The sequence below is a fragment of the Athene cunicularia genome, assembly GCF_003259725.1.
Source record: "Athene cunicularia isolate RWA chromosome 8 unlocalized genomic scaffold, athCun1 chr8_part1, whole genome shotgun sequence".
NCBI classification, from domain to species: Eukaryota; Metazoa; Chordata; class Aves; order Strigiformes; family Strigidae; genus Athene; species Athene cunicularia.
The window spans coordinates 20,968,868-20,979,087 of record NW_020799109.1 but is presented as its reverse complement, the minus strand read 5'-3'; the positions used below and the strand labels follow the sequence as shown (position 1 = coordinate 20,979,087).

Sequence of the window (10,220 nt, the reverse complement as noted above, 5' to 3'; positions counted from 1 at the left end):
ATTCCGCTGAGGAAAATGCGACTTTAAAGGCTGCCTGAAGTAGCCCGGCTGGCACCTTCGGGCCCAGCCGCCCCTCGCCGCGATGGCAACGCCGCACCGCGGGGCTTCCTCAGCGCTCCCGCCCCGCCGCCTCCCGGGGCACACAGCGGCCAGGCAGCCGGCTCCTTTCTGATAGGCTGCGCTGTAGAAAAAACATGATGTCAGCTCGGGTTTAAGTGCTATATATAGTATGTGGACAAGACTACAAACTCCCGGGATCTGTCTTTGACCAAGAGGTAAGGTGGTTTAAAAACCAAAAAAAAACCCCTCAACCAAAACACCCCACACCACCCTTGTTTTGAAGCACAGTCATCCAAACCGCTGTCACCAGACAGCCCTTACCATTGCTTTATATCGCAGAATATCTGGGGCAGTTGCTCCAGGCCTCTCGCCACTGAAGTCATTAACTGCACTGTAAAGGTCAGCCTCGCAGCTTTGGAAGGTCAGTCTATTTTTACCGCCTAGAACTACGATTAAAAAGTGCTTCTCAATTTACAGTCACTCTGTTACAGTTTATAATGCTTTTTTCTTTCAAAGGTGGTATATTTTGTGGAATTGCAAAACAATTTAGAATTAACCATATACTTCATACACCATACTTAACCATTTACGTCATCCCATACCCTTATAACTGTGTCTTACTAAAGTGTGTTCATACAATCCATTTAGGGGCAGTCCAAAGGCCTTGACATTCATGGAAACACTTCCACCCATTTCAAACTGAGTTTGTTACCTTTTGATTGTTAATTTTTTTCTCTCTTCCTTCACTGGCTCCTCCCTCTGAACATTCTAAGAAATCTGTTTGTTCCTCATTATAGTTCACATTTTTTGGTATTGTTGAGAAAGGTTTTCATGTGGGTGTAAGTCAGTATGTCAACTTTTAAGCCCCCTGACAATATTAGGGTCCCTAGACAGACTGGGCGAAAATGCCTAGTCAAAGCCCCACTGTGTTTGTGCAGTTCCCCTAACATTCATCTCAGTGAGACTCATTCAGATATGATTCAAACGTGATATCTCCAGTCTGGATTATTTTACAAGGATATTTCCTGGGGGCCCTGCAAGATTCTCCCATCTTGTCTTTTCTAGTCCCCTTATTCCTTACTCAGCTTGCTGGCCTGCATGCTTTGTATACAGGACATACTTGCAAATAGCAGAAGGTCCGCTCTCCCGGTATGCTGGCTGTTTTCTCTGAGTTGGATGCATCCCAGTAAAGATACAATGTAGGAAGGGTAAATACAAAAAGCTCCAGCAGGTATGGGAGTCATAGGCCCCAAACCAAGACATATCATTGAAAGAGGTTTGGACCATCTCTTTGCTGTGGTCCTCATTAGGCTTCAGTATCTGGAAGTGACTTTGCAGTTGGTCTGCCACAGAGCCTTGCACAAGTGCGTCTTCCTCCAGGCTTGCTATTGTCCTGTCCCATACTGCAAACAGGATGAGACTTAGACATTTTATGAGCTGCTTATGCAGTGAACAGTTCTGAGAGAGCCTATGTAGCCATGTCCCTTGCATAGTTACCCTAAAGTGCATGCTAATACCTTGTGAAAAGCAAGGAAAACCCGAAAGGGTATTACTGAAGGCAATTTCATCACTGCTGCCAAGTTTTAAAATGTAGCTCGTTTGTTTTCCCTAGCTAATAGGGAAACTCACCCTACTCACCAGGTTTGCACTACCACATCTCCACTGTACTATGCATTTAGACAGGTTTTGAAATGTATCCAAGTTTATGAAAAAGTATTTTTAAGTTTCTCAAGACAAAAATAATTAGGAGACTCCTGAATCAGCCTCCTGATTTCAAATCCTGAAGCAGTTATTTTGACCAACATCTGTGATTGTAGCTAAATGGATGCCAGCAGTCTAAATGAAGGACTTGATCCACTACACAGTACTATTAAATCGATAATTAGAAGAGTGTAATTTCATTTGCCTTCAGTTCAGTGTGAAAACAATACTATTACAAAGATAGCAAATGAATATAGGAGGTCTCTTGATGAAGTTCAATCAGGAAAGCAGAGCAGACTATCCTAATTCTTTCTCCATCAACATCACCTCTTACGGTGGCACATCCTTTACAGACTTTGGGCCTGTGTTAATTTAACAGATGTAAATTGAGCAGGCTTTCTGAATATGGGAACCACACCAGCAAAACATCATGCATAAGTGCTACCATTTAGTGTTGCAGGTATTGTATAGGACACAGCAATCACAAATGGCATTTGCTACATTGGCATCTAAACAGTGGATTTCACGGTGCCATTTTTATCTTCTGTTCGCAGTTTGTCTGTGTGTGATGTGATACACCACAGCAGGAAAAGATCAATAGTTGCTTCAAAATAAGAGTGGATGCCATATCAATGTCATTATCAGGAAATAATTTTCAAGCTTTTTCAAACACATTAATACCAGAATTTTTCAGTCCTTTTACATTACACCTTCCCAGTACTCCCTCCCTCCCTTCTGTTTTGCAACACAGTATTACAGAACACTTAACCTAGCAGTGGCCTCAATACACTTTGGGGAGCCTGTTCACTAGGTGTCAGATCATGCTCACGTCATATTGCTTATGCCTATTTTAAAGGTCATGACTGTAAAGTGTGGGAAATTAAGAGTACTTACATGACAGTACTTTTTTTTTTTTTAACAACAGAACAATAGCTCCCAATAACAACAATAAAAGCCAGCTAGCACACACAGAACTTAACTGAACATCTAACTAAAATTAAAAGCAGATTCCTTTGGCCTGTATGCAGGAGATATGAGACTTCATAAAATTTAAAGTGACAGCACAGTTTTTCTCAGTGCCCCACGCTCATGACCTGTAAATTCATGCATTAACACTGTGCTATTGTTCTAACAATAGGAAGCTTAGGAGATGTTGAATCTTCTGTCTAGCTGTTGTCTTCTAATGGGGAGATCTCATCCAGAAATGCAAACCTGATTTTGAAAGAAAGCTCCTTTCTTTAAAACTGTATCTCTGCAATTTGATTAGACTGCAGTCTTTTCTGTGAGTTAGATCTTTGCTATGCAGTGACTGAAAACAAATGCTGTTCTTAGACACATTACATGCCCAGAAGGAATTTACATATGGCCTTGGATATTAGAATCTAGTACTGAGAGAAAATATTCGTCAGAACATTGAAGTAATCACCTGTAACCTATTTTTAAAAAATCTGTTCTACATAAGTAAACTTATAGCCTGATAGGCAGGGAATAAATAGTAGGCTAGAATAAAAATGTCTATATAGGTAAGAAATCGGATGAGATGGAAAGGCTAGGATACTAGCCTGTGCAGTTTGTTCTTACTGAATATGTAAATGCCCTTTCCTCTAGTTACTTGGCAGTGTTGGTTTGACCTTTCAAAGATGAACCTGCTCTCATCATGAATTCTTGGATTGCAGAAACGTTTTTCGGGTTTTTTTACTCCCAGCTTGGCCATTCTATTACTGTGTGACCTCAATCAATGCTCTCTGCTTTAATGCCTGTGTAAAGTTAGACTGCTATTAATTTTTAATAGAAAATTGTAAAATTCAGTGCATTTATCTTTAAAAAATTCTGTTATAGTTAAATGTAGTTTTTCACATAATTGCTTAAGATACATTTGACTATGCTTTAGCTAACAGCATCACATTAATTTGATATTAATAATATTCTGCAAGTGTGGTGACTTGGCAAACAAAATTTTAAACTAAGTGTTCTTGTACCATTTAATTTAGTTAAATGTAAAATAAATTCGTGTGTACTGGGCCGATTTTTTTTTTTACAATGAGAACATATTACAACAGTTGGCTGAATCACTACCAGCACTTCCATCTTCCTGTAAATTGTTCCATATAACAATGGTGAGATATGCTGAGATTTAACACTTCAGAGTATCTATTCCTAAAGGAACTCTAGTAGTGTTTTATCAAGCAGATCTACTCTTTAAGTTTTATATTTCCTCCTCAAAAATAAATATTTAACAAGTGTCTCTTGCACACTCCATTTTCTTTAAAATGCTTCCTTCTACTCTATCAAACTATAGTGAAATTATCATGGATATTTTCCTGGTCCATTAAAATAACAACCCTTTAATCTTATCTAGACAGATCTTTAAGATCAAATAGTAAACAACTGATTGCACTTGTGTCTGTTGTATAAAACTGGCATCTGATTTCTTAAGCAAAGAAATAACTACATACTAGTTCCACATAACCTGAGATTATCTGAAAGCTAACACTGAGGTCTGTGGGTCTGCTTTGTAATCTTTCAGCACAGATAGACTTCAAGCCATAGTAATTTAAATAGTCTACCATGCTGTAATATGTTGCAGAAGGAGAATATTTCGCCAAATGTACGACTACAGCAAGCATTTGTTTTAAAAGATAATTTTAATCTCTTCCTCATCTTCATGCCTTGGGACAAATTCCTGATTTCTCATTGCCAAATCACTTTCAGTCCCAGGCCTCCTTTCAACCCGTTTTTCAATTCTAGCACCAAGTTAAATATGACAAGGAAGAGCAGGGAAAATGATGCAAGTGTGGTTTGTGCTAGAATGCTACAAAGCTAAAATTCAGGCTGGCAAATCTTTTGCTATATCGCAATCAATGTACCTAATTCAGCATTTACAGTTACATCACTAAACGCTGCTACCAGAACTCCAAAGTTTGATCTTACACTGCTGCCAGAAATCCAAAGTCCTTACTTAATATGTGTCCTATTGATATAATCAGATGTTTTGGTTAGCCATGAATTTGAGTTTAGGGTGACTGATGGTAAGTAGCTTGCTCGTAACTGGGCAGCAGCTCCCATGTGAACTCAGAGGAGCCAGGAATTACTGCTGTATGTTGTGACAAACTGCTGCTGCTGATCAGCCTTTTTAGAGTATTTTACCAGTGCAAACCACTGGCTTACCACACCAGCTGGATTCTTGCTGGTGGAGGAATCACTGCCTCAGACAGTAGTGCAGTACTGATGTTTTGCCGAAGAGTATGCCAGTAACATGTTTGTTGGATGACTGCAGATGCTGTGCAGCAGGTTTCCCCAAAGTCTGGAATGTCCTTGGAGGTACTGGGTTGCACAGAGACTGTGAGCCAGAACAGACAGGATGCAGAAACAACCACAAAACCATGGATGAAATGCAAAGAGTAAATTCATTCTAGTTACCTCGTGACCTAGGGAATCTCCGCAGCAACATCTGGGCGGAGGCACGCAAGTGGGGATGCAGGCACCACGGAGCTCAGTCCTTGCTAGCCAGAAAGAAGTGAAGAAAGAAAGTATCTCGAACCTACTGCTTTCACCTATACATATCAGATTTTTGCAGGCATATTTTTCCACTGTGCTTTGGTCTTTCCTATGTTTGATAGGGTGCCTCTGAACCTCTCACAGGCTTATGTTGTAATATCTAAACGCAGACATTCTACCTATCAAGTACACAGGGCTAAACAACAATTAGTGAGATACTGTTTTTCAGCACCCCAGCTGCAAGTCACTTGAGTGTGTTTACACAACCCTTCTCACCAATCTTCCGTTGTGTTCCCACAGAAACTATGTACTAACCTGGCTCTGCAGGAGGCAGCTTTCCATAGCATCTCTGGACTGGGTCACTTACACCTCATTTGATATTCCCCTGTGCTCATCAAGTGAGGACTGCTGCTTATAGGACTTGAAAGCTGGTATGAAACAATCTTCTCTCATATTCTTCTCACAATTCTCCCATGTTGGATGTGCCTTTTACCAGCTCTGTCACAATCTTAACCAGCTGATTAGCTTTTGAAAGTCTCTGCAAGCATTTAGGTGAGACTTGCTAAAGTAAGAGCTAAAATCCCTGCAAGCATTCCTACTGAGCATACTCAAACATCACCACACGGTTCCCCCACGGAGGTACTGGGCATGTGCTAACTCACATGTTGCTACAACTAACAGCATTGTGCATCATGCATCATCCCTACAGAACGATTTCTTGTGCTTCAAGACAGAGCAACCACAAAACCCATGGACATACCAGGTCTGACCAAAGAATGCATTTATAAGCCATAAAGGAGACAAATTGAGAGCTACTGAGAAAAAGGTGAAAAACTGAAAATAAGTTGTCTGTGAAAGGACCAATGAGATGAAAATGAGTGGGAAAAATAGTTCCTAGTCCGAGTGAAAGGTAAGAGGAAAAAAAATTGTGGCACAGAGTGAAATTGAGATTGGCTGGCAAAAAAACCTGATCGGTGTGTGGAAGAGCATTGTACTAGATTTCAATTAATCTCATAGTTTCACATTATGAATTGTGTAATCAGGTCTAAAGTACCTTAAACTGAAGCACTTCCAGGTCAATGCTTTTGTCAGCAAGCTCTTTGCTCCCTGTGAAATGGGATAATAAGATCTCATCAGATCTCAGTAACAGAATAAAATTAATAATTTAAAAAGCACCATAGAAGTGGTGAAAAATATAGAAAACAATAAAGTTAATAATTCAGTACTTTTATTAGATAAAGCTTCAATATAGTGCATCAGATAGAGAGATGGCCTACATGCCTTGAAGTTGGTAAAATTATTGCTGTCCTTTATCCATTTATTTAATTGTGCTGTGCACTGAATTAAGTAGAGACTCTTTCAGAAAAGTGGCAAGTTGTCATTGTATCATAGCAGCTATAAACACCTGGCTCATATTGATATCAGGGAATCAAACTTAATTCTTTAATTTCAGATAAGCAAGGAATTATTTTTTTGAAAAAATTCGCTTTAAATCAAAGTCGACACACATTTTCGTGGAAAGCTATTGTGGGTGTACTTAAGCTGTTGATGTGTCAGAATAGTTACAAAAGGAAAGCAAGTTTCTGTGTAGTCACGTGGAAAACCTTGTTTTACTTAGTGGCTAATGCCACCAGGTGGCTAGTTAGTGTAAATGTCTGAAAGCCGTAAAATGCTTTTTTCTTTTACTTCTAGGTAAACAAGTACTTTCGTATGTTTCCAAGTGTTAATTTTTATGTGTGACATAAAAAAAATTAAAAATAGTGAAAGTAGAAAGGACTGATTAGTAGAGAGGATTAAACCCCAAAGAGAAGCATACAATAAAAGGATATTTCTGGAGATTAGTGGAATACACTTACCTAGTTTGCAGGTTAACAGTAAGTCAGTTGGTAAAAATGATTAAGTGTGAAACAGTGCCAAAGCTCAAGGAAAAAGAATTAATTAATTATGGAGAAAAATGTTATCCTACATTGTGACTTTTATCATAATTTACTTCCTTTTAGATGGTCAGGATTGTTTTATTGACTCAACTTTCCCATCTCCTTGGGGAAGAAAAAAAGCATATGCAAATTGCTTTGGTAGGAAAAATAAGGGAATATTATTGTTATTATTTCCCTAATACATATTTAGCCAAGACAATAATGCTGAAAAGCTTGAAAAATTCTGAAGTCTAGCCCTGTAAGTGTAGGATACACAAGTGAGGTGAATAAATATCAGGACTGTTACCTTCATAGGAAGACCAGTATCCTGCATGTATTCTGCCAAATCTAAATACACTTTTTCAAACGCATGTCAATATATCAAAATAGTAACAAAATCTTCTTAGATCTAAGTTATCCCTCATCAAAACAATATGATAGGGATGCAGCCTTTTTGCACATCACTTGATTTGAACTCACGCGAGGTTTTACTGTGATAATCTTGCCAGTAACACATTTGCTTAGTAGACACATATATGAAACTTGAGCAAGGGCTGACCTCCTAAAATACCACAGTTTTGCTGCATAGTTGGCTTCATACTCAAGAGAAAAATTGATTACAAGGAACCACATAATAACATGGGTTCTCTTCAGACCTAGCTTCAATGGCTTATTGTTTTCCATATTACTTTGGGCTTAAAAGATAGCATAGCTATCAGTATATGCCTTGGACCGCACAATATTCAATTTCCAAAATTATATATATTTTACTTGTTTCCTCAGTTCTTAAGCAACATAAATTCCCCTTTATATACTCAGCATGAAGTTTCCTTTATGAAATTGCTGTTGCTTTCAAAATTACAAGTTTTACTTACTTCCTTGAGATCCTGTAACAAACTATGCAAAAGAAGTCATTGGCTTCTTTTCATGTTACATTGTTCATTTGCCACCTGACATTGTCATCCTCTGACATAGTTCAATAGTAGATTACACAACTTTATCTCTCTTCAGGCTTGCAGGAATACTAAAAACTAAGCCCCATCCCTCTTTTTTTAAAGGAGATTAGTATGTCTGAAAAGACTCCTTCCAGACAGATTGATGATGCAGAAGGAATATGGGTATTTGTAGTCAAAGAGTAATTGTTTTATCCTGATTCTCTTGGTGTTTTCCTGGTTTTCCTGCTTTATAGCTCATTGGCAGTACCTAACACCTGAAATAAGAGAAGCTATAAAATGAGAAGCAAAAGAGTATTCCCTCTCTTACCCACTTTACTTTTCACAGATAAATGAATTTTTTTCTTAAACTCTGATTACAGTTTCCAACAGGAATGTAGCTCACATTTTCATCCCTCCTTGTGGGTCTTAATGAGAAAATTACTACCATATATCTTATATTTATAACAATCGTAGAATACCAGGTTGGAAGGGACCTCAAGGATTACCTGGTCCAACCCTTCCTGGCAAAAGCACAGTCTAGACAAGATGGCCCAGCACCCTGTCCAGTGTTGGGGAATCCACCACTTCCCTGGAGCGATTATTCCAGTGGCTGATGGTTCTCATTGTGAAAAATTTTCCTCTGTGTCCACATGGAATCTCCCCAGGAGTAACTTGTACCCATTTCCCCTCATCTTTTCCACGTGACTCCTTGTAAAAATGGAGTCTCCATCTTCTCTATAGCCACCCTTTATATACTGGAACATGGTGGTAAGGTCTCCCCTAAGCCTTCTTTTCTCAAGGCTGAACAAACCCAGTTCTCTCAGCCTTTCCTCACATGGCAGGCTACCCAGTCCCTTGATCATCTTTGTGATGATCTTTGGACGATCTCCAGCCTGTCCACATCTTTTTTGTTTCAGACATATACACACCATTTTGTCAGTGAGCCAAGACCCTAAAATAAGATCTTAATATTTTGATATTAATTCCACTATAATCTGTGTCTATGAACCTAAATATTGTCAAGAATATCGGTCACTGTGATGACCCGTTTTCATACTGTAGAGCGTATTTGTGAGTGTTTGTCATACTAATAATGTATTTGCAAGGAAGGCTATTTTTAATCAGCATAAATTAATTAGAAACACACAAGCACTTAATAAAGCATGTATGTATTTGGGTTTACAATTTTATCAAACTCTTTCATAGTTTGGGGGCTTTATGAATGGCTGTTGTAAACTGTTTTTTCTTTTTCCTAAGCTAGGGGGAAATACCCATATTTAAACTACTGATTATGTGTTATGTTTCTTCAGCCGCTGTACACTTAGTGAGATGTCAGCTTCCCAGTGACTTCTGAGCACGATAATACAAGTGTAACAGTCAAATCATTTGTCTCATTAGGCAAAGTAGTTTTTTCATATTAAATATATCTCATAATATGCTATTGCAGAGTACCTCTAAAGTTAATGTTGCTTTTATAGAAACTGAGAAAACAGTGGAACACTAACAGAACATTTGCAAGTCTGCTATGTACTGCTAAGTACTTTCTAAAGAAACATGGCTGAAGTAGTATTGAAATCACTAGCACTGCTCAGACCTAATAAGCAAGAGCCCTCCAGTCAAGGTGTTTGTTAACAGAATCACAATATTTCTGTTCTGTGGGAAGGCAAAATTCCTTTTGGATATTCATTAAATAATTTCCTTTTTGTGCTGCTTTGATTTGCAAGCAACTGAGGACTTGGAATAAAATGAAGAAAAGTAGAACTCAGAGGAGCTCGTGTAAATAACTGAGGTTTCTGCCAACAAACCCCCAGTTACAGCCAGTTATTTGCTTTCTTGATACGAAAAACCTGTTGTTGCAGGCCCGTACACGTGAACACCTTTAGGCATATGAATAGCACCGCACACGAGCTCTGCAGGCTTTTACAAGGATCCCCTTCTCTCAGTGAAGCCTACGGGGCAAGACTCCAGTTGTAGAGCCAGGACATTCATCAACACCTCCACCGTTTGGAGACTGCAAAGAAACTCCATGCCCTTAACACGCTTCCCAGGAGCCCACCCCTCCCGGGGACTCACACCGGTTCCTGAGGGCTGTTTCGCGTGTCTCCGGACG

General features: G+C 39.0%; 1 protein-coding gene across 2 annotated transcripts in view; it reads left to right on the top strand.

The window, feature by feature from the left end:
* The first annotated feature begins 6 nt into the window (after positions 1-6).
* FRRS1 (ferric chelate reductase 1) overlaps positions 7-10,220 on the top strand; it is a 33,715-nt gene continuing 23,501 nt past the window's right edge. Inside the window, exons 1-3 of one of the 2 annotated variants that reach the window (XM_026853328.1) lie at positions 7-275; positions 400-481; positions 5,560-5,690. The gene's annotated coding sequence lies outside the window, so the exon portion shown is untranslated. The remainder of the gene's footprint in view (positions 276-399; positions 482-5,559; positions 5,691-10,220) is intronic. The other variant, XM_026853329.1, reaches the window with a different exon arrangement.